The following is a 26,810-nucleotide window of genomic DNA, read 5'->3' as shown; positions in this document are numbered from 1 at the left end:
TATGTATCAGATGTATCAGATAACATTGAGCTAAAAACGTAATTTGTATGCACTATTTGTTACATATGTTTATCGGGCACTTATATGACGGTGCGTGGTGAAACCGGCGTTTAATCTTGACATTCTTTTCAACACCAAGATTACTTATTAGTTAACCCTACTATTTATTTATTTAAATAAGGATCACGTTAACAACCCAGATATCTAATTCAGTTTATGTCTGCATTGTTAATGCACTAGTAAGAGAACATCTATAGTTATGGCTGGCTAGGACACCGTGCCGTTTGTCGAAACTCGAAAGAAGACTCGCGGGAATTCGGCCGACTTCAGATTTACTTCGCTCGGGCATCGCGGACCCTTCAGAGTACTGTCACGGACTCAATTTGTCGTAATATATATAAATTCATTTGGTAGATAATAAAATGTCTATTTCAAGAAGGTAGTTGTAAGAGTGTTTGTAGTACATTTACTAATCGTTCAATAACTGGTAGTTAGTGAGTATTTCCCACTTACACCACCAATTACAGTTTACAAAATTAGTATACAACAGAATACTAACATAAGAACTTAGACGGCATATTTATCATGTTTATTTATGTCTATGAGTTTCTCAGTGCCGTAACAACGGTGCAATATCCCGTCTAAAGGTCTAATCTAGTTTAAAAACAAAATACTGTCATCACCCACTGCAAATAGCTAAAAAACTAACCTAACCTAACCTAAAATAATGAAGTTCAACGTCCAGAACAGAACCAATAAATATTTATTTACAAAACTATTAAATGCAACGTTGAACATATCGAAAAGCTATTACAATAGAGGGGATTTCCTCGCAAAATCACACGTCACCGTCCAGGGAACGAGTTGAGCAATAATATAAATTTTTATACGGAACATATCGCATCCGTCCGCGACTGTACGACGACATTGTTACTGGCGACTCGAAGAACTAAAGATCCACTTCTATTTTCCGATAGGACGGGCATAGTATCATTCAACTTTTTTATTATCTTCGAACAGGTCAGTGGACAGTAAGGATACATTCTGTTTTTATCGATTTGTTCACTCAAATAGTATGGAAGAGTGTCTCATTGAATTGACAGCTTGCGTAAAGACAGTGGTGTGTATGTGTGAATTGAGTTAACAGTATTAAGATTAAAATACGAAACAATTTAGTGTGCTAAGCGCCTGTTTCACCACCTTCGTAAGAGTACCCAATAAACCTATGTGACAGATAGTTCATTCATAATATGTTATTAATTAAAATTTAGCTACGACTTGTGAAACAGGCTTTAAGTTTATGTACTTACAAAACTATGTTTTAAAAAATACCAGTAGTAATAGAAGAGAAAAATAAAATTGAAATACATCGCTATCGTTTTATACACTTAACTAACACAAACACCACAATTCATTAACAATTCGAAAACGCTTCTAGAACAAACAACAAACACACAAACAGCAAAAAATAATCAATTCCTTTTCCAAATACTGCACGATACTCGTACATAGTAGACTTGGGAATCCTTGCGTTGAAACCACTATTTACTTAAACCTCATCGAACACTAAGCCAATTACGAGCCCGAGTCTTTGACGTGAGCGAATCAAATTCAATTTGTCAACATTTCGCCACACTTAATCTGAATAATGAATCCGGGTAATCTTAATCCTGTCCATTGGAAAGCTGCCGAACGAAATCTCGTCACATTAACGCGGTAACGTTTTTTTTTTTGGGTAAAAGCTGGATATTTTATAGAATGTTATGTTGTGTCGTAGTAATGGGCTATTTTAAAGACTATTAAAATTTGTGGTAGATTATGTTCGGGATTCAAAATGTAATTAAAACTAAAATATAATATTATCACTTGAATACTAATTAATCTATATCTATACATATAATAAAATCGTAGAAAAGTGCTGTCTGTACATTGAAAATAAAAATAAAAAAAATAGCAGGGGTTATTGTTATGTCGATGTCGAACCCAAAAATGTAATTAACTTTTTTTTGTCTGTTTGTCTGTTTGTCTGTTTGTCTGTTCGTCTGTGCGCGCTAATCTCAGAAACGGCTGATCCGAGTTGGATGCGGTTTTCACGAATATATTGTGGGATGTTTAAATTTACATTTAGTGTTTGTTTCATGTCAATCGGTTCATAAATAAAAAAGTTATGTCAAATTAAAGAATCACGTCGAACATTCTATGCTTATACCATTAATCTCCGCAACTATTTGACGGATTTGGTTGAAATTTGGTACAGATATAGTTTAGAACCTTAGAAAGGACATAGGATAGTTTTTATTTGTTTTCTATCGTTTTTATTATTAGTATTTGTTGGGTATCGGCCGAGCGCTTCGGTACTGTTGTGGAAATAGTGTACTATAAGTCGTATGATTATTTGTCTGCAGTGGCCCTGCTGTTTCGTATATTCTAAATTGGTTTCGTTGTATTTGTCTATTAAAAAGTTTATTTGTTGGGTTTTCCTGGTTAAATTATTTAACGTAGGTTTAGTTTGATATCGATTATTAGTAGTTACTGTAGTTAGTTTGTTTAATAAAATTGTAAGTCTATAATTTATAAATTAATTAGATTTAAGTCGTTTCTTTTAAATTATTTAGTTTAAGCTTGGTTTGGCTTGGTATTATAGCATTGAGGATAGGTTGTAATATAATTTCTTTTTTAATTGTTATAAATTCGTAATTCGTAGCTTTCTTTAATTCTTTAGTTTTAAGTTAGTTTTCATCTTAAGTTCGGAAAGATTATAATATTTCTTTAGTTTAAGTCCGTTTTTAAACTATTTTTTCAATGCCCGAAGTGAGTATACATCTATTAAATTCAAACGCAGAGCTCATTATGTTGATTTTTGAGGAGTTCTCTAGAATATTTTCCACATCTCATTTTTGAAGAGATCCCGCGAAATCGGGAACTATGTGGTTAAAACCAAAAATTTGCCGGAAGTCACTATTCCACACGAACGAAGTCGCGGGCTGTAATAAATCTGTAGAAGGGTCAATTCTGTTCATTGAAAATATAGAAAAAATAAATAGCAGGGTGCTACTGGGTCGATACCAAACCCAAATATGTGATTATTATTTTTTTGTCTGTCTGTCTTTATATGTTCAGGCATCACGTGAAAACTAACGGTTTGATTTCGATGAAACTTGGTATAATTAACTTATTATCCTGGACATAAAATAGGTTACTTTTTATCCTGGAAAAATACGTAGAAAAAAATCTTTATTTTTCAGTTTTATTCTGCTCAACAGCAGTAGCTCAATAGAGGGATCTCCTTAATTATTATGGGCCTTGCCGTATTTGGGTCCAATAGATATTTATAAGATGTCATTTTCACAGTTACTCAAAATGGAGAAATAAAACTTCCACGCGAAGACCGACATCCGCGCGGACGGAGTCGCGGGCAGAAGCTAGTGACTCAATAAAAATATCTACATCTCCGTAACATATAACAAAGTCAAATAATTTATTCCAATAAAACCACACATAGGTACTTTTTGAATATCAACGAATAAAGAAATAAATAATAGTGTCAGTCTGCCGTCAAACTAGGTGCTCACTAAACCATTCAAACCATCAAAAATGGTAACAGTAACACCATCAAACGACGACTGTTTCAATCCCTAACTCACCGTAATTGCATCAGCAATTTCATTTCAATATTCGCTAATGTGACAAAGCATAGCATTGTCCATTTATCTTCCATTGCCATTACAGTTTTAGCCGGTACACTTGACGTAATAAGCGCGTGCCTCTGTTTGATTGGACTTGATTAACATTTTGGCTGTTTGCTGACTGGTAACACAATTGCTATGATGGACATCAGTCTTTGATGTGCCACACCGATGTCACGCTTATAGTCAAGTACTAACCAAAGCAGATTTCAAGTTCCTGTGAGTGGATTGACGAGAATTGTTTCCCAATTGTCCAAAACGGGGGATTTATCGGTTTGCTACTGTTTTGTGACATGCAGATCAAAGGGATCAGTAGTGGTTATTGTCCGAGCGGATTTTAAAGCAAATATGTGAAGAGTTCATAATTAAATTACAGTGCTTAGAGGTTGTATCATAATAGGGGTAATATATAAACTAATCTAACAACAATTTCATAAGTCAAAGCTAAATGTAAATCAGATAACATTACGATTCATTCCAAAACATAAACAAATCCGTTTAAAGAAAACATTGCTTAAAGTTTCATTCCATTTATTAAATAAAAACATGATATTCGTTTGAGAAAATATGCCGTATAGTCTTTGATAAAAAATGTGGAGAAAGAAGTGGCGTGGAGCGTGCATGATATTCTGCATCAAATTAAAAATCCGTTCGGACATCGCCAGTGGCTACATAAGGGTGGAGTCTTCGTATTCCCTAATTAGTGGGAGGTCGCGTGTCTGGACGGTCTTTGCTGTTTGGTGCGAGTTATAAGAGAATTTTGATGTGCGTATTAATATGATAATTTGATACATTCAATGTTTTAGACTTGATTAGGTCGGTCGCAAATGGACAGTGGTTCTGAAGATAGTAGTGTAGTCTGAAGGTAGTAGTGAATATAATTTTGATTAAAAGCATTTTTTTCCAAAATGTCATCTTTTTCACATTATTCAATTTTTTTGGAAAACTCAGAAGCTTGTCCTTCTAAAGACTAACAAAGCCAAATTTTAACTCTAGGAAATAGGCTTTTAAAACAGTCTTAAGCTAGACACAATTCATTTTCCAATTAAAATTAAGAATAAACTAATATGAAACCTTCGTACTTTAGTACATTTCGCCACACTGGCGCCGCATACACCAAACGACTAGCCTCCGGCTTCACTGTCCCTACTAGCACAGCAAAAGGACTACCAAAGTAAACAAAAGCGTAAGCGTATATATTATAAAGTTAATCTCAAGGTAACCTACGGTTTATTATTTTACAAATCTGTGTAATAATGTACTGCTGATGTAACTGAGAATACTAATAAGTTAATTGGTGGGGATTTTTAGACAGTTTTATATTGTTTTATGGATCATAATGGAAAAGTAGTATATTATTCTTCAAATGCCTTAGTTACGCAAAAATAGTTGTTGTGGCGTGAACGTGACGCTAGGCAAACAGAGAAACATATTTTGGTATTTTTGATGTCAATTAGGATTTAATTGTACTTCAAAAGAATTAGATAGTCAGATAACAAAGAGGTCACTCTTTGTTATCTGACTACTTAGTTTACTTATTAAAACTGTATCATGATCAAAAATACTATTATAAAGGTGAAACCTCCATTAATTTTTAAGCCTACCTCTTAAAATTCTATTCCACTGTCATTGTAATTACAAAAACTTATATTTTAGTAACCTATTTTTAGTAAAACACCCACGAGCTGCCAAAACTCGTAATAATAATGATGTAACCGTTATATTTTGCAAATATAAACCCTCTGTTACATTATACAGAGCCGTTCACCTATAATATTGTTTTCCTATCAATTTCGTACATAAACACGTCATGGCATCAATATTCATGATCACCCACAAGTCATTAGTTGCCAGCGTTCATGTATTAACAATGCGATTATTTCTATGCTTTATAATAATAGTTTGAAAAATTGTGGGAGTAAATTGTTGTGTGATAAAAGTTTGTTATAGAAATAAGCAAATAATGTTTCTCTAGTTCATATGAAGATATAGCGAACAGTTCTTGGGAAAAGAGAGAAAGAGACCTTGAAGAAAGTCATGAACACTTAAAACAATGTTTTATCACAATTAAAGAGGGCTTGTGAGGAGCGTCTATTAATAAGCATGTTAATTAATTATTATGTTCCTAAAAAGGGAAAAATGTCAAGGTTGGAGAGCTTACTCTAAAAACGTTATGACTTTTTAATAGAGGCAAAAGACAGCCTTTATAAAAGTATTGAAGTATCGCTTTTATAAAAAAAACTACAGCTCGTTTTGCTGATTATAACTAGGTACAACACGGAACTCAACACAGAAAATTGCCTGTCATTCCGATTGAAAACCAGTAATTATGTTATCTCGAACAAATACCTATGGGCATTTGGTTCACCACACTCTAACGCCACCCGACCAGTTTCACCACTTTCATTATCCAATGCTCCATTTCTAAAAACGTAAATCCTAACTAACACCGTGCCGAACGCAATGAAAACCGTTTTAATTCACTTAAACAACGCTCTGGTTCTTTTCCACGTTTAATTAGATCGGCTATTGGTGGCACCTGGGGTTGGTCTTTGTTCGTGCGATGCTCCCCGCGAATTGTGTCTTCTCCACTTAATGGAGGACGCTGTTACACTGTAGTGTAATCAAGTAGTCTTATAAATTGGGGGAGTAGTTTTAAAAGCAATTTAGTTGTCGGGTGTTTTTCCTCATCTGTTTACAAGTGCTATTACGTTTTGACTTGAAAATATCTGTTGGAGCTTCACAGATTTCAAAATTGTTGTTAATTTTATGAATATCAATATTTACTGTTGTTAATTTTATGAATTCCAAGTAAACTTTTACAAACTACCAAGCGAGTAACTGGAATTTAAATTAATAATTTAAATTTTCTCTGAAAACTGCAATCTGATTACTCAATTAAGTTTATCTACCTCACTAAATTTTATGTCAGAACACGGCCTCATTTTTGTAATCTCATACGAAGCTCATCATAACGCCGTAAAAAGATAAATCATCTTTATCATGACCAGGTCATATAAAATAATCGGTACACTCTAACATAACATAACAATAAAGCTAATGTTCCACGTGAATCGATAGCTAAAATCGGTAACATTACGCGACAGTGTGACGTGGACCATTTTCACGGTTAATGGAAGTGCAGGGGGACTATTGCGGGCCGATGTTCCGCGCAATGCACTCGATGAAAGGAGACTTCTCGAATTACCCAACATAACTCGGTGTTTAGTCGAGCGTAGGACGCTCGGTGTACGGTATAATTGGCGCCTTAGTGGCAATTTGCCGAAGACAAGTAACATATTGCATGCTGATGTGTATGTAATAGAATTTATTGGTACCTGCATTAGAAGTATAATGTAATTTGATGTAGTCTCTGTTATTATTTTTATATAGTAGAGTGGTTTCGATATTGCCTGCGTGACTTGCAGCAGTAACATGTTCGGTTAATAAATTATTACGTACAATGTTTACATTGAGAGGCATTTGTTTCTCAAAAAAGAGAATTTGTATGCCTTCTGCAGTTTAGAACTTTGACAAAATTATTTTGCACTATCAATATCAATCAAGAGAGTTTGTTCGCTTGAATTGGTATAACTTGAAAATAAAAAAACTTAGTTAAATTTCTTTAGCGTCTGATGGGACTTGGGACGAGCATTTCTAAAAGTTACACGTTTGGCCTTCGGGGTTACGATGACCGTCTGTCAACTCGCATCCACCCTCTTTACCTCGCGTCCATAGGGAGTCCAGATTTCCAGGTTTCATGTAAAATGATACGATGGAAATTATTTTATGTTTTTCATCTTAACTTAGAATGAGTTTGTTAAGTTTAAAAAAGCTAATATGTAATTTTGACGGCACAGTTGGTGCGGTGGCTGGTGAACCGGCTGCGCGGAACTTGTAGCAGGTTCCGTTTCCGCACGGAGCAACTCTTTATGTCATCCACAAATTCGGGTGGGTATCATGTTTTTTATGTTTGTTAACGCACCCACGATCAGAATAGAATCCTAGTTTACGGCAACGTATTTAAAAAAAATATCATAACTGTTCGATGCACAAACATAAGCTAGACTAAAAAATATTTTTCACAAAAAATCAATAACCACATTTTCTTAGCCAGACTCCACAGAGCGTCAATCAAAACAAACCTCCGTGGAAAACGGCACCGGAGCAAGTCAAGAGGTTGGTGCACGTAAACAACTCGATCGCATTAACGATGCCATCAGCCGAAGCCTATTTAAATCTCAAGAGTAAATGCACCGACTATTGTATGGGACAATGGCATGTACTAATGCTGCGAAACGAATTGAGAACGGGACAAGTTCATTGTGACTCGAACATAAATAAGCATTTGCTTGAAGCCTTACGCTACGGTGTGAGAGACGGACTGGAGCGTGTGACGTAATTATTGAATTTTTTTATTAGTTTTTTTTTTACTTACGCATTGAGTTGAGATTTGATAAAGGTCTTCGAAAGTCGAACTTACCTGTAATAAGAAAAAAATTACAATTAGTATAAGAGAATACACAATTTCTCAGTAGTAGTACGGAGTAAGGAATTGTGCCCAGTATATGGCAATAGGCTCACCCCTATTACATGTGACGTATAATACAAGTGGTATATGTTGTATAGTCGTAATGTGCACCTACCTCTTCAGTGATGATAAAAGGCGTGACGATGCAGAATATAATTATAATACCCATTACAGTTATGTTATTACCGTATTGCTATACACCATACACAATTGACCCAATAACACTTTACTCCTTAATCTGCATTGGCACTTGCAACCATTGGACTAATGAGTCAATAAAATTAAAGATAATCTATTAATGTAAAAGTATAGGTATCAAAATATTCTTGGACCACCACCGCAGGACATAGAGGGTGTTCCAGTATTAAGATCGCAGCACCGGTGGGTGATATATTGAAAGTGGTGAGTACGTAATAAATCATAAGCAATTATACTAGATGCAAACAATACTCGACCGTAATGAGCTACGGGTTGTTGAAGGAATATATTTCAATTTTCATTGAGATATTAAAATTTATTTTCTATTAATAACATTATTTTTATTGTTTGGTTATAAATTGACTTGATGATTTAAAGTTAGAGAATTGATTATAGGAGCAAGAAGAAGAAAAAGAAGCGTTTCTTGGTTTACACCCAGATTATAAAAATTCTAAAACTATCTAAGTCTTAGGATTGAGACACTAAGTATAAAGCTAAATTACTTTTTCAATTAGGACTAATATACAGCTAGTCGATTATTATGATCTACAGACTAATAAAGTCTAGCTTGTTCAACATAGTTTAGTTCTCAAAGTCGACTAAACTAGTCCAAGAATTTCACAGTAAAATTTAATTCAGATAGTCTGTTGGACAGTAATGGATATTTTTCCAGCATAACTTTGTTTTATCGGAGCTTTGATAGAGTTTTGCAAGTCAAATTTATTGAACGATGCAAATTAAAACTTGGGAGGAATGACTTTTTCTCGTATGTGTTTTATACGACTATACCTATATTCACAAAGAATCTAGAAATCGAATCTAGTGATTTAATTTAAAACTGCGATTTATTATCCCATTTCTAAAGCACAATAAATATTAATACGAGTACCTACACATTATCCAATATTTGCAAAATCCAAACAAATCCCAATCCATCCATAAAACATATACATTGCCAATAAATCCGAACACTTACATTGCAAACACACTCTGTTCCATGCAATCAAATAAAAAACTCAACAATTTTTAATACCACTCCGCCAGTTGTGTAAGCCTAAAGCACAGTTACACACCGAACGGTGTAATTCCAAATAGCATATGAATTTACAGATCTCCTGTGAGCACACAATAAATACATATTTCATGAAGTGGTATTGAATAACAATTGAGCGGGCGATACCAACGCGGAGCTTGGAGGGCCAAAGGCAGGAGCCGGCTGGGAACGCCACTGTGACACATATTAAAATGGACTGCCGGCTTTAAGTGTATTAGATTTTTACGCGGCAATGCGTTAGGTGTCCCTTTTTGTGTTAAATGTTTTCGTGTGTTGAGTAGTGATAGGTAGGCTTTTGTTTTTTCTCAAAGATGCTTTCTTTACGTTTATGATGAGACGTTTTGAATAGCTGAATAAAATACCAAGAATAATAATTGTAAGCTCCAACTAAGCTATAATTATATGTAACTAGCTGACCCGGAAAACTACGTACCGCCTTAAACATTTTCGTTTTTCACCTTCCTTGGACTACCACAAATAATTCAAGACCAAAATTTGCCAAATCAGTCCAGCCGTTTTCGAGTATTAGCGAGACTAACGAACAATTAATGATTTTCATACATATATATGAAAACAAGCTAAAAAAAAATTCCAAAACCACGTCCTCAGCTAACGATACATCCTATTTTGTAACCCCAGCTTGAATATTAAGAAGATACTTAGCGAATCAAACAACACACCTGCATTCAACCTTCAAAGCCAAACACAGTCCCAAAAAGTATCAAAAAGAAGCATAAAAACAACAGTGAACGATAACAATAATCCTTCAACATAACTCGAAGCACTCGATGTAACATTAACCTTTAACAGTTCTAAAATCCAGAAGGATATCAATAAAAATAAATGTTCAGGTCCTCGAGTTTCCAAAATGCGAAACAATACAACGTTCCGGCGTAAAAAGTTTTGCACTTAAAGAAAAACAGAGGGGTTTCATAAATACGCCATGCTTTGCTGTAGCGATGTTGCGAATATAATGCACGGCGGTCTCTGGGATATTTACATGTCGGTAAGCTGATTATGGATGGAGCTATGGTGTTTTCTGGTAGGTATATTTTTTATAAAAATTGTTGACGTAATAGTAAGATTTTGCAACAAAACGAAAACAAAACCCTATAACAGAAGTCAACACTAAAAAGTAGAATAAGAACAGTCATAAATTAAGATAAGAATTACTCTATTTTTTTTTAATAGTAGATGTCATTCATCATATCAATTAACACTACCACAATATTTAGCATCTTCTATTTCACTCATACCATTCAAAATAATTCACATTTTCCTTCCATCCGAGCCCTAACAATATTTCACCTCACTAGCGCAAAATACACCGGCACCGGCCACATTGCCCAGTTCTTCTAGATATATTTCGATTACCTCTCCATAAACAGAAGTTATCGGTAGTGTATCATTGCAATATTGTCAGTTATTGTGGTCTATAGCCCACTCTGTGGTAGTTTCTATATCTTTGTTATTAGCTTTTATTATGAACACTAGGAACTTGGAAAAACGGAGGAGTTTTGTGGTCGAGTCTATGTTTGTTGTTGTAAATGTCAGTCATTTTACATATCTGTTACTAAATCGGTAATAACTAATAGTATTTCAAGCAAAATCGAACTACAGTTCGTAAATTTACTCAAAGCAATTACTTCATTACTAAGCAACATAATTATGCAATACAACTTAAAATAAATATACAAAAAACAACATCTAATTACCTTCACATGGTCACAAACAAAAACACATAAAAAATTCAATTACGCCGAAAAAGAAATAATAATCTTAATAAAAACGTGGAATCGATTTAAAATGGCTACGGCACAACTTATCAAGATGCGAGCCACGTGATTTATTTCGCGTCAAAGTTGAAAATTAATTCACAACACCGCCAACGGTTGGTGTTACCTAGGGCGGGGGTGAAGTGGCGAGAGACTAGTCTGCTTATTAGTACTTGTGGTAAGTGGGTCTAGGTTGTGTACTAGGTACAGGTATATTTGTGTGGGTTATCCCCTGTATGGATGTGACAGGCTGGTATTTAGTTTGAGAGAGTACTGCGAATGTTTAGTGAGCCTACGCATTGATGATTTTAGTAAACTGATTCAGATCTCATTGACATAGTTGGAGTTTTACAACCATGGGTTGTAGAGAATGATAAACAACCCTATCCATTATATTAGAATCAGAACGGGAAAGTGATTTGCTTTGTCAGCTTTTTTCTTAACAATATTGCAATCAATGCAATATTATGAAGCTTAAGAGGAAATAATTAATATCATTAAAATAAACATTCATTATTAGAACAGTCCGCTATTTCCAAGGCCCAACCCTTACACGCCGTTGACAGAAACTCCCGGTCTTAACGGCACAACCAACGCGACAAGCAAAACAAAGCGGTGCCCACAAACCGCATACAGGTAATTCAAACTCAAAAACACTCATTCAATTTAAACATAACGTATTTTGTTAAGAAATTAGACAATGTTTGAAGAATTGGTTAGAAATGGTTTTAATGAGTACTGTGACGTCATTGTGTGGGGTAAAAAGAGATGACAATAATTATGTGGTTTTGGCTTGAATGCATGGAAACGTAATGGGTTTAATTGGCTGAGGGTATGTATGGTATTTGTTTGTCATTTCTTCATTTGTTAAGACAATGGAAATAAATAAAATTAATTATGTTTTGTAATATGCACGAACATAGATAGACACCACACACACACACAGACTCACACAACGTCACTCCTTTTATCCCCGAAGCGGTAGGCAGAGGTGTACATTACGGCACCTAATGCCGCTACACAATATGTATAGCGCAATGATCCTTTTCTTAAATCAAAGGAGATTACAAAGCAATGAAAATTGAGAGCTACTTTCTTGTATAGTGATTGATAGTTATTACCTGTTTTTGTAAATATACACTATCTTTTTGTGAATTCCTATTTTTATCAACACTTTACTACCAATATTGTCTATCTTGAAAATTGTCGCGAAGATAATGTTCCACTTCGTTGGTAAAATTGTTTACGTTTGACAAACATGTTAAGGCGTGTTGTCGTCACGTCGCCGTGACATGTTGACGCGTGGGGCGACGATTTGCGGATTATATTGTAAAGGATTTGATGGCAATTTGATTATCTCTTCATGGGGTATCATTGTCGCTGTCTTTGCTTGTAACTGAGGGGTTTATCAAAAAATATTTTAGACATGGGTTTTTGGATATAACCAAAATAAGAACTGGTTCATGTTGACTTGGAGGCGCGGTCGCGGTCGGGAACAAACGCAGTTTACGCAGAAAACGCAGGTGCGATGTAAGTAGCGGAATATAGTGTCATATGCTTGATATTTCGCGACCGATCTCGCACCCGTGCCTGGTGTGCCTTGGTTAGCGTAAACAAGCACTATATAAATGATATTTTATTAGGTATATTTGTTTAGGAACATCAAGTTTTCTGATTTGTCTTAAATTGTAACATTCAATGAATATGATGCTAAAAGAAGCAACACCATTGTGAATATTATTAATATCGTCTCAACTCTTAGAGTAGAAGATTATAAAAATAGAATTCTATTGCCACAGTGACATATTATGTTGCGTGTTAACAAACGTAACTGTACTAATGAGGCAACAAAATTATTTAATTTAACTAAGTGAAAACACTTCGCACGTATCACACACGTTAATGTTTGTCATCCACAAAAATAATGGATTCATTCACAAAATTATTATACTTCTCATTAAAATATTTAAAACATAATTTTATTACAATTGAGCTCAGTTATATTTAAAAGACCAAATACTTTTCGCCCCAAAGCCGGATATTACCAAAATTTCAATAAAATAAAAGCAATTAATACTCATATCACGTAGATCAACAATAGGACCGCAGAAGCTGATGGATTTTCAAATTCAAATAGTAATAAGCCGTATATTCCGACCTGCACGGGGCTTCGTTGACCAACAACTTTTCCTATTAAATAAACATCAACTATCCGACAAAATAAATAACAAGTTTAGATGAAAACGAGACCTCCCAGGCCTCGGGTCTATTTTCCAAAATAAATGTGTTTTTCTACCACATTTAAATACATACTTTGAAGTACCTGTTAAAATTGCTAACTACGTATTTACCTTGGATTTTGTTTGTTTACACTATTTTGTATGTTTAAATCTAAAACAGAGAATCATCATAAAATTTAATTTGCAAGCTGTTTGTTAACAGTCTGAGTATGAAACGACTCAAATATTTGAAGCTAGTTGTAAATTTTTAAATCTTGATTCTCTTCATGAACATTAAAATGATTTAAACTATAGCTATGCCATTACTGCGGCAACTATCAGAGCAGCATTAATTAATCTCGCCTCTTCATACACGATGTCAGCTTACACCACAATATTTCCACTACATTTTCCGAATAACAAATCATCTTTTTGGCTTTTTTAATGTAAAAGCCGTGCAATTGTTCGAGCCATAAATAAAAATTGTTGGGAAAACACCTCAGCAGTTTTAATATTTTAATCCCCGTCGGGAGGGAACATAAATTTTGTTTGACTATTTGATCGCGAACGGCATTGTTGGAATCGGCGGGTGTTTCGATTCGGTTAAAGAATTTCCCCAAGAATTGTAACGTCACGTCGCCGTTGCAAATCTTGTCACATGTTCGAGTAGATAGATATCAATTCTATCTTGTTGTGTATAAAATTGAAAAATCGTTTTGATGTTTCTAGCATTACCTCTGTTTAGAGAAAAGAAATATATAGGATATATAGTTTTAATATCCATGGGAAGATGAAAAAGACACTAATTGCTTCTCCGTACTATAGAGATCTGTCAGTATGGCTCTACAAAACTCAATTATATATGAAATCCACAAAAAACTATCAAATCCAACTATTCGCGAGCCGCCGAAACAATTGAAGCTAATGGCAATATAGTTCAACAATGCTTTGTTACCGAATCGAACGAGTTCAGATCTCGTCGGCGGTGAAATGCGGTGGTTTTATCCGGACTGCCGATTCTGGCGGTACTAATAAATCATGGCACTTTTGTCAGGTGTTACAATTTGTATCGCCAGTACTTCGCTGTGAGAAGATTTTCATTTTTTTACCCCACACCGTTCACAAATCATCAGAATTGTGACTGAGTAATTGTTTTGCGGTATAGGCGGTAGAAGATTTATGTGGTTGTCGGATAATCTTTTCGATTGAGGTGTAAATATTGTTTTTCAATTTAAGGTTTTTGTTAGTAAAACGTGGTTCAATGAGTGCTTATCGCGGTGTTTTGGAAACAATGGCTTTTACAATTTTGTAGGTTAGTACTAATATCGAATTCTGGTTTTTTTTTCAAGGTACAGTAAAAACAAATCAACATGTATTGCGTCTGCAAAAATATTCTTCAAATAAATAAATATCGTCAAATAGATGTCGCAAACTGCATTGCACAAATAAATTACCTACGCTACACAAACCCAGTGAAACATTAACATTTTTCAAAGAGTTCTTAGACGAAAAATCCACATCGTTGAACGCAAACTACTTTAAGGCAAGCATCTTAAAAGATTGAAAATCAAATTTGCCAGTAATAAAAATCAAGTAAAGGAAACCAAGCAAACGGTAGAATATAAGGTAACAGAAGGAAATGCACCTCAAAGAGAGACTAACGTATTTATTTGAATAGTGGCACGCGACAGCAAATATTTAAAGTTACATAGAAAACGTGTATTTGCACTCACGTAGAGACATTCTGTGCAAACAGGGGGTAATGTGATCACGGATATATGTACCGTTAATTGAATTAGGTAGCTTTGTATAGTTTTTACCGACTTTAAAAAGTAGAAAGTACGATATTCGAATGTTTGTATTTAAAACTACCAGCCCTTCTTTATGAATCGAAGATTAAAGTTCAGATTTTTTAAATTGTTTCCAAAAACAAACGTAGTTCTAGTAAAAGAAATGCATGGACTTCTATTAATAGTCTGGTCTAATTTCAAAACCAACGACACTCGGTAACAGATTTAATCTAAGATCTTCTCAGTACAGAGTCATACAAAAGCCCATTAAGAACAACAAGACATACAAAAATAAACTTAAACACCGATAAACATCAGATTTCCAAACAAAATAAATAAACACGCAAACATAATGACCATTACTCGAAAAACACTCAAGTCCTAACCAAAAAACTTCGTTGCATAAACAAACAAAATATAATCCAGAAAAAACGAAAACAAACCCTCTATTATTTTGGAAAATAAACGTATAACCCTTAGCGCAGTGGAAGTGGAAGGCTTTAATATTTGTCACAGGAAACTGCCTTTATTTACCCCATCGGCGTTCTGTAGGGCTAGTCCCATTGATTCGGACGAGGGTGGTCGTTCATGTATTAAAGTAGACCGTCCTCCTTGTAAATATGGCTCGTATTTAATATTTAACTAGGATCCTTGACTGTATTAAATTCAATTTTGGTTAACTATTTCTGGATTTGGGTTTTCGGGGAAGTTTTTTCATTAATGTTGGTGAAGTTATGGCCGTTTGGGTGCGTATCAATGTTATTCATATAAGTTTATCGTTATTTTATTTGATTTTGTCTTGTTTGTGGATTAGGATTTAATTATTGAAAACGATGTTATATTATGATTTTGGATGATGAGTCATCATTTGAACCTGACAAATTTATGAAGTAAACTATAACTAGATGATCGGATAATTCTTTTGTATCCTAATAAACAAACAAAGGACACCTCAACAGTAAAATCCAAGCTGACCTTTCCTCTATAACATCAACAATGTCTACCAGATACCCAACAAATATTTGAACAAAAGCAAAGTTATTTAAAAAGTACAACAACGCACGTAACTCCTAAAAACAGAAAATATTTAAAACATCTCTGGGCCAGTCCAATAGCCGTCTCTTCTCTCAGGAATTCATTATGACGACAGAAATTTGTTTGCGATATGAAATTCCTAAGACTCCCTCGCTATTTCCGAACAATTCACGTCATACCAGTGACCAGGTTTTTGTATGAACAATTTTATTTGAATTTTATGATAATATATGCTGTTTTTTTATTTATTTTTGACCAGATTTTATGCTGAAAAAAAGAGAAGATATTGATTAGGAATCAGATTAGTTTTGTAATTTACAGTGATTTTGTAAAGAAGCTTTTGACGTTTTTGCTGTTACGTACGTAAATAGTGAGGTGGTATTAGCGACTTTCAGATTTTCTTTTTAATAAAAATCAAATTAAACTCGTATCATTATAAAATTTAAGGTGTCAGTCTGTAAGACAGGCTTAGCCTTCTATTTTAAATCCTTACATTTGTTGTTAAAAATATTTGACATTGAAAAGAACTCATCGAACGTTTTTACACTTTAATGTGCGACGCTTCGCTAAGATATGTTTGAAACGTGTCGATATCTTTATGTTCAATTTGTCGATGAAAAATTAATAATTGAGGACAAATATTTTTAATTACGATTGCCAACGTGAATTTATATATACGAACTTCATCAGTCAGTGAAATCACTGACTGATGAAGTTGCAATGATTTCAATTAATGCTATTACAAAGATAAATGTTTTTGATTGAAGAAGTAGGAATTGGTTGATATTATTGATTCGAGCAGTTACAAAGTGAAATTACACAAAATAAAATATAAGTAAAGGGTGTAATAAAACATCTCATATTTTTATTAATTGAAACTTTAATTCAAGTTTGGTATCACCTTATAACTTTGTCTCTACCCTTTTCCAACATGTTAAACGAGTAAAATAGTCAAACATCTACCTACAACATCGATAACTCCGTACATCCCTACGTTCATTAGACGAGCTTCAATTAGATGATATCTAACGTTTATAGTTCTTTATGCATTCAAGGAGTAAGATTATGCTTTCCAAGACTAAGATAATGCCATTTGAAGGTGGGTCCGATCATTATTTGCCTTGTACAAGCGTAATGAAAATTTTGTAAAGGTTTTACGATTGGCCAGGAGTGGTTTAATGAGCCATCTTCGAACGTCTACCTTTTTGGGGAAGATAAATTTTGTTATGTGCGTATTAGATGTAGATTGAACGACTTTTTTGTTGCCGACTACTAATTAGATTTTGTGTTTGTCATTTTAATTTGTGATTTTAGCTTTGTTGGTGTTATTAAATAATAATGAGCGTTTGAGTGTAGACATATTTTTATAATAACTATCGTGAATCATACTAAATTAATTAAAAATCACGGTTTACTCACGTAAATTAATGGAGAAATATTTACTAGTTACGAGTCACAGAAAGCAGAGTAGAGTATAGAAAAGTCCTTTTTCATCATGAGTAGCGTGCGCAGACGCGGTTACGTCGTGCAGCCTACTCGTTACAACTACTGTTAAATTATTATCTTAGGAAAAATGTAACCAGATTTGTTATAGAATTTGAATTAATTTCATAGAAGAAAAATAATGGCTTTATTATTGTTTTCTGTAGATTTATTTCATGTAAACAATTACTAGAGATTTTAAAATCCTTTATCTCCCACATCAAAGCCGGAATACCTTCCACTAAAACTTTTATGCTAATGAATTCGTCAACATTTATCAATCAATCTTAAATTACCGAATACAGATAGTTCGTTGCAAATTATGCTGTAAGTTAAGCGCAGAAGACGCAAACTCGTCTGCAGGGAATTCCTTATAAATTGCAAATACACCATTCCGCAGATCGTAAACGTCGTAACTCGTCCGTCACATAAACAATACTATCGGGATGGTCGTGGTATAAGTCAATGTATGTAGCGTTTTGAATATAAGAAACAACGTGCGACTGATCAAATAATTACGTTTAAATTATGTTAAAAATTACTTTTATTTTATTAAATTACACTAACTGAATGAAATAAAATAGTTCCATTTAATCATTTGTTTTATCTCAGATGGTATTATGTCTTAAGCGATAATTGAAAAGCATGTCCGTATTCACTCTGCTTGATCTGTTGAGAAAATGTGTAAACTATCAACAATACTCTTATCTTAATACACATATACAGACACCATATTATCTTAATATGATGTGATGTGGTAACAACCAAAAATGCTACTAAATACTTTTTAATATTTTAATGCTAGCTAAAACAAGCAAATATTGTTCTCCTAACACTCGCATACCATCCGCCTCAATCTCCTATCTTGGGGCAAGCTCACGTGAATCAATCAAGTATCCACTATCCCCTATCATTTACTTATTCAGATTTTATGTGTCGCTGGCACCGGACCGAAACTTTATGTACCATCAGCTGAGCGTTTATAGAACATGAACCGGAATGTGACCCGTTTTTGAGACAAAAACCGCCATTTTCTGAGACATATAAAGAGTTTAGAAGCATCGCTCGGCATGTTACGATTTTATTGCTGAGATTTTGCACGTCTTTACTCGTGTGTGGATTGTTTGTGTTTGGTATTAGTTCAGGCTTTGTTGTTTGTGCATTTTTTAACGTTAGATTAAAAATTATGGTTATTTTATTATTGCAATTTATGCTTATCTTTTTTATTGATTGTTTTTAGGGGGTTTTATCCATATGGATACGTCAACCCCATCGTTTTTATATATGCTTATCAGAACTTAAAACTATTGACGTTGATGTGGACTTATTGGTCATTACAGGTGCTGCGACCAACCAGTGATCGATGAAAAAAATAAGCATTTTTATAGTAAGTCATTTTCTTCATCTTCTGCTATTCCAATCAAAGAACAAAACTAAGACAACCAATTAAACATTTAAAAACAAATAATTCAATTACAGAACACACTATTACAAAGCCACAATGCACTAGACGAAACATAGCCCAAAAGTGAGCATAGCTTCAAAGGGCACGACTGTACCCTATTTATGATTAGGTGGCGAGTTCACGGCGCATACCAATGAGAGCACGTCACTCGTCATCCGTCATACGTGTTCCGACGATCATTGAGAATCAACGAGTAATGTGTTTGAAGAACATGTTGCGGAACAAGTTCCTGTTTTACTGAGCTTTATTCAAGTGAAGCGGGTTGTAATTTCATTTTGGTGCTGTTGCACGAAACTTGGATTATTCGTTGGTGTTGGTTGTTTTAATAACATGTTTATTCTTACCAGATATATTGAAAGATTAAGCAAATCATACGAACCCATATTGTAAGTATCTTGGCTTATATGAGAAAAAAACATCTTCATCGAGTGAAAGAGACAGTATATTAATAAAACGCCCCATTATTACAATCATAATTAATTTTAAAATTCCAGTTATTTTCATAAACGCTCGAATATTTTACAGCGTTCGAGAATTCGCGTCGTAAAAACCATGGGGACACTTCAGGGGGCGTTTAGTGTTTTATATGCCAAAGGGATTTATGTTATTACCGTCCATATTTCTGCGGACTGAAGCCGCTGAGAGGTCACGAAATCTTGCCGAAAGGTGGTGTCGTGTCTGTCGTATAGGAACGTCCCTCTCGCACCTCGGTGTTGCTTTAAAGCAATGAATATGAGAAGTTGTATTCGGATCACGTAGTGGGCGCGGCGTGCGGGGCGCTCATGAACTCCGATGCCAAACCTCGCCAGATATAACGTTAACAATGAAAAAATTCGCTCCCCAACCAAGGTGGAAGAGTTGCGATGACAAGTCCCAACAAACTTGGTAATCAGTTGTAACAAATTTATGTGTCGTGCGTGAGAGAGTAGAGTTTCGCTTTCCCGCACAATGTTATTTGTTGAGAGAACGCCGCGGACGTTAATTGTCAGTTGGATGTTCTTGTTTTATCATAATTATGTATTAAAACTTGTATTGCGACAAATCTTTTGAGATTAAAAAGGATTCAAGTTAAGAACGGAGGCCTGGGAAGTGGTGATTAGACGCTGTTCTTACGAATGTGTATTTAATTTGTTTTTGCTACTAAAATTAACATCGTAATTGTTGTTATACCAAAAACAGATACACATTATTTTTATTACATTTGATGAGTCGACGTTCGGCCGCAATTTCGCCTGATGGTAAGTGTTGATGCGGCTTTCAATGGAACACGTCTGCCCATGAGCAACCTATTCACTCGGGTATTGAAGACACCCAGGTTATGGGGAAGAATTTCACTCCCTAGTAATTTGCACAAGGAAGCTTAATTTGATAAATATGCACAGACTTGTTTTTCCAAATGATTGTTCCTTAAAATCATTCATTATACCTTTACCTTAAACCTAAAATAAAGAGCGTAATCACTCATTACGTATAATCACTTAATCTTCTTGTTTTCCTACAAGAATCACGATAAAAATGTTGTTAAATTTTTACAATCAAACGGATCGACTAATTCTGAATGTACTAATACATTTTAACAGCTGCTAAAAGTTATGCAAATGAGAGGAAAGCATAAAACATTTTTATCGTCTACGCTAGTTGTTAGAGCAAGTTAAGGGAAATCGAGTAGCTTAATAAGACATTTACTGGCCAATTGCAGAGCGTTTTGTACAATGGTTCCGTACTTTGTCACTTTTGTGTTTTGTTATTATTTCGTCGTTTTTGTTATAAATGGATTTGTTTTTCATTTGATTCCAATTGCTGTAGTAAGATTAATGTTTATTGGTCGGAAACATAATATTTGCAACGTAGATGAAACATAGAAATAAGAATAATACAATGTATAAAAAAACAAAACATTTTAATTGAAAAGATACTAAACCGGTTTTTTTATAATAACTATCGTGAGACATACTAAATCACGTATGCTCATTGTAAGCCTAGTAGGCTCCGCGTCAGCGCACGCTGTTTATGATGAAGAGTCTCTCTGTGACTCGAAATTAGTAGAGCTTTTCTCCATTAATGTACATTTTTAGTTATTAATAAAACTTTAAGGCAATACTTGTATAATATTATCTTAAATATACCGAATTTATGCAAAATATGTTTACATTGAGTATACATTGTTATCTATACATTCGATAGACAGAAAGTACAAACAAGTTAAATACTTTAATGCATTCAAGTCGCGAAAAGATTTTACCGGCTAACGGGTAAACTCATGCAAAACAAAGTTGTGATGCAGAAGAACTCTTTAGAATGGCATTCTGCTTAGTTTTCGTATTTCTTAATACAACCTAATGCTTTGATTTCAGATATGAGAGGCGGCGAGTAAAAGTAAGTGAAAAATTCACAAATTAAATCTTTGAAAGTATAAAAGTCATAAGATCGTGTATGATTCTAATAGTTTATCTTTATTTCATAGACTAGCTACTGCCGCGCGGTTTTACCTGCTCTGCTCGGCTCCTATTAATCGCAGCGTGATCTTTTACAACCTATATACATACACAATTGAACTATTAGTTCTGGGGATTAGCGCTTTCAAACAAACAAACTCTTTATCTTTATCTTTATATATTTAGTTTAGATAAAGATTAGTATGCAGTAATGATGTCAATTTAATTAAAATACATTTAACTTCTGATAAATACTATACTTTACTCACCAAATTATGTTTTTTTATGGAATAGGAGCCAAACGAGCCGACAGACAAACTAATTGTTGCTGGCCTTCTAAAAAATACATACCTATTTAGAAAATTATTATCTTGAAATAGTAATCTAAAAATATTTTTGCTAATGCCAACAAATCATGTAACAAACAACACAATCTAACAGCACTTAACATTACAGCAAACCTGACCTTGCCATCTAGTACCAAGTCTGCAAGTTTACCCCGCGACCGCTTGCAACTCCACCCACAACAAAAGCTGAGCTCGGATGAAAGAAACTGCACCTAAAGCGAATACGTGAAGTCAATTTGCGAATAAACTTGAATAAACTTTCTCACTTGGTTTGGTACTAGACTACTTTACTAGATTTAACATAGTGCTTAATGTGTGTACGTGAACTAAGACAGCTTACTGCTATCTCTTACAATGCACTTTTGTTGTAAACGATTTTTGAATTTGCATATTGTTTAACTTTGCTTCAGTTTTACGCCGTGTCATCTTTAAGCATGCTTCGTGAGATTGTGACTGTGCAGTTTTTGGGTTTGCTTTTTCTTTAATTTTTCTGTTGTTGTTCTTAATCCGCCATTGGTGAGCTGTGTATCTGAGAGACCGGGTAGTTTAAAAACTGAGAATAAGTTTTACGTTGGGATTTCGAGTAGCTGCCTAAATGCATCCCTATACCATTCATCAACTCTGCAACTGAAAGCGATGCGGGCATCCTATTTTTATGGCCTATCTGTGCCATATAATGTCCTTTATTTTCTTTTTTAAAATTTATGTCCCTTCTATGTCAATGCCCTATTTTAAAACTTTCCAATTCAAAATAGCATAAACAATATTAAAAAAGAAATACATGGAGCACAAAACCACTATGCAAGAGACCAGGGTTACTAACTATGTAAGACAAGTATTCGTCACTAAAAGCGGGTGAATGCAAAGCATTAGAACTCCTGCCCTGACCAAAGTAGAAACAAAAATGTTCGTGTAACTAAGCGCTATTAAAATTAAATGTCTATCAAAATATAAATACTAATAAACATTGCTTATACGGTACGTCAAATGTTTCCCTAAAATTTATATATACGTTCATAATTTTAAAATTTAAATTTCCAAATTAGAAAATATAATTTCGGCTCCTCTTAAAATCAACTCCATCATCAAAATCTGAGACGTAACAAGTCCTACACAAAATTGTTTCTCTAACCTAGTTAAGACATCACCGGGATACAGTAACGATGATGGATAAGCGAAATTACACGGAGTCTCAGTACATTTTTGTTGCTTTTATAAAACAAGAATAATTACTGAACATTTTTTTTTTGTTTTGAAGCTGATTATGTAACAGCGTCTAGTTAAATCATTGCAGTATTTCCTTGCGATGAATTTGTTAATGGGTAAATTTCCAAAACGGGCATATTCGTGTGATCGCTATATAATGATAGGAAAAAATACTATTTGAATATCATTATTTTCAATAAGATACAGTTATAATTACCAATAAATATCTATATCTGAAAAGTGCCAGAGCGATCATACTAATACGCCCCCGTTTTGGAAATTGACCCAAATGAATTATAGACAAGGTAAGTTTAAGATAAGTATTATTGCCGCCTCTATCCAACACCAATCGTGTCTTTCAAGTAAACATTTTTACTGATTTCATTTTTGAGTAATTAATACAAGGGCAAAATACAAAAACAAAACCACCAACATGATTAAAAAGCTCCTCTATTCAAAATCACGAAAATAAATAGAGAAAATAATCGCAAATCCCGTGGAAATCAGTCGCAGTGTTATGATGAACACGTCGCCCGGTAATACTGTCATGAATATTAACGATCGTCACTTTATTTGCTTATTTATTAGCTACGCTGATAATAACTCGGCGGTACGTGATGTGTTTTGTGCATAGTAAAGGTTAGGTTAGTTGTTGGTTACTGTGTGAGTGATACACATACAGTATGTTATGGTATGGCTTTTAATCCACAATATGAACTGCGATGCACATCGAAGTCTTTCAGCCAAAAAGGGTGAATGGCATTCTTTGTGCGACTTTAAGTAATAGGTGTACATTTATAATTTAACACATTATAATTGCTTACTTTTACTTTTTACTTAATACGATTAGATTTATCAAAAATATACCGTTTTTCTGTGTCTGAGCTTGAGAACTATTGTCTGTGTTTCCTGTGAGGTACAAACTTAGGTGCCTTTAAGGCGTAGGCCGCATCATCGGCTACCTCTAAGAGAGATAGTGGTTTAACGCCAACCCATTATATACCTAAAGAGTATCTTTTCAAAAAATAAGTTACATGATCTGTACCAAAATATAGGATTCATATTTGGTACATAAAAGTGATCACGAATTTGATGTGTGCATAATGTTTTTATTCCAGTGATTGTGGTCCCAATTCCCAACTCGTACATCGTTATCGAAATACACATACGAAACAAAATATCTTTACGAAAGAAACAAAAAACAAAGAAACATACGTAAATCATATTTATCAAATCCTTTTGTTCGAAGATTGCGAAAAAGTAGGCACATTTTAATAATATTATGTGTCACATAAAATCAGATAAAACAACGTTGAAACTCCATACTTGTGACAAGATTAGTTTCACTTGTCAAGACAAACATACAAACTCCGTTGCCAAGTTTATCTATTTCGAAAAGTTGATGAAAAAATATTATAAAGTATTTTGGAGGGCACGTGAGTACCTTAAGGTGAGACTGGGATCTAAAGTTGCAGGAACAGACACTTTTTGTTTATTGTTTACGTTGTATAATTTGTATTTTGTCCTAGTTTTTCATTTTGTCATTAATGTAATGGTGAATTAGCATAATATTTTGATTGGTTGTTAAGTAAGATTTATACAGAATCTATACATATAATAAAATCGTAGAAAAGTGCTGTCTGTACATTGAAAATAAAAATAAAAAAAATAGCAGGGGTTATTGTTATGTCGATGTCGAACCCAAAAATGTAATTAACTTTTTTTTTGTCTGTTTTTCTGTTTGTCTGTTTGTCTGTTTGTCTGTTCGTCTGTGCGCGCTAATCTCAGAATCGGCTGATCCGAGTTGGATGCGGTTTTCACGATTTATTATTGTGGGATGCTTAAATTTACATTTAGTGTTTGTTTCATGTCAATCGGTTCATAAATAAAAAAAATTGTCAAATTAAAGAATCACGTCGAACAATCTATGCTTATACCATTAATCTCCGCAACTATTTGACGGATTTGGTTGAAATTTAGTACAGATATAGTTTAGAACCTTAGAAAGGACATAGATATATTTTTATTTCAAAAATCAAAAAATAAAAATAAGAAATAAATTATTTATAAATAATTCTATGTCGATCGTTACACGACTTCGGTTCATGTTATTGTTTTAATTCATCGAAAAAAAGTAAATAAATAGTAAAAAGGTATGAAAAAAATAATATCAATATAATAAAACATTTAGTACAAAGAAAATGCTCTAACGGAGTATAGATAATTCTATGTCGATCGTTACACGACTTCGGTTCATGTTATTGTTTTAATTCATCGAAAAAAAGTAAATAAATAGTAAAAAGGTATGAAAAAAATAATATCTATAATTAAACTTTTAGTACAAAGAAAATGCCCGAACGGAGTATAAATAAATAATCCAAGTTGTCTTTATCCTCGATAGATGGCGTTGGGATCGAAATAGATCGCGCTATGGTTTCGTTACATTCATTTGGTTGGGTATCGGCCGAGCGCTTCGGTACTATCGTAGAAAAAGTGTATTATCAGTCGTATGATTATTTGTCTGTAGTGGTCCTGCTGTTTCGTATATTCTAAATTGGTTTCGTTGTATTTGTCAATTAATAAGTTTATTTGTTGGGTTTTCCTGGTTTTTTGGTTAAACTATTTAACGTAGGTTTAGTTTGATATCGATTATTAGTAGTTACTGTAGTTAGTTTTTTTAATAAAATTGTAAGTCTAATTTATAAATTAATTAGATTAGATTTAAGTCCTTTCTTTTAAATTATTTAGTTTAAGCTTGGTTATTATAGCATAGAGGATAGGTTGTAATATAGTTTCTTTTTTAATTGTTATAAATTCGTAATTCGTAGCTTTCTTTAGTTTTAAGTTAGTTTAAGTCCGTTTTTAAACTATTTTTTCAATGCCCTAAGTGAGTATACATCTATTAAATTCAAACGCAGAGCTCATTATGTTGATTTTTGAAGAGTTCCCTGGAATATCTTCCACATCTCATTTTTGAAGAGATCCCGCGAGATCGGGAACTATGTGGTTAAAACCAAAAATTTGCCGGAAGTCACTATTCCACGCGAACGAAGTCGCGGGCAAAAGCTAGTTATAATAATAAAATAGTCACGTAACATTATATAAAATTTAAAACTATCTAACAAATGGCCTCTTAATTGAAACTATCTCCTAAAACCAAAGCCTAACTAGTGCTGGCCTGAGTTCATATCCCGCTCCCTTTCACGAGAGGATTACAAGGCCTCATTATAAATCACGGACCATTCACCTAACTATATAAAGTTACTATTTGCTAGACTTTGCCCTCCCGAGGCCCCGTCGTATCTCCACAGAATGATTGTCATAGTGCTGTCTGATTTATTATTCCGTTAATCTGGGACCCATTTTATCTTGAAAATAGAGATCTGTTTTGTTTTGAGAATCCATTAAGTTCGCTTGGACTCGGCGTTTATTTTTGACAAAATTATATTCAAGATGTTTATTTATTTGCTGTTAAATTGATGAAAGTTTACTCTGCTTTCCAAGTAATTTTGTACGATACGACATTTGTTTGTTAGTATTTTTTGTGTTTACTTATTATTATTTTCAGCCATGGTCGTCCCACTGCA

At 33.9% G+C, this 26,810-nt stretch overlaps 1 protein-coding gene across 21 annotated transcripts in view; it reads right to left on the bottom strand.

Moving 5' to 3' along the window:
- The window catches only part of LOC118264903 (CUGBP Elav-like family member 3-B), a 628,396-nt gene that overhangs the window by 284,216 nt on the left and 317,370 nt on the right, over positions 1–26,810 (bottom strand). The gene's annotated exons all lie outside the window — the stretch shown is intronic.

This window comes from Spodoptera frugiperda, chromosome 28 (assembly GCF_023101765.2).
Source record: "Spodoptera frugiperda isolate SF20-4 chromosome 28, AGI-APGP_CSIRO_Sfru_2.0, whole genome shotgun sequence".
NCBI classification, from domain to species: domain Eukaryota; kingdom Metazoa; phylum Arthropoda; class Insecta; order Lepidoptera; family Noctuidae; genus Spodoptera; species Spodoptera frugiperda.
Note: the sequence above shows the minus strand (reverse complement) of the source record. Positions and strands in the feature narration are given on the sequence as shown.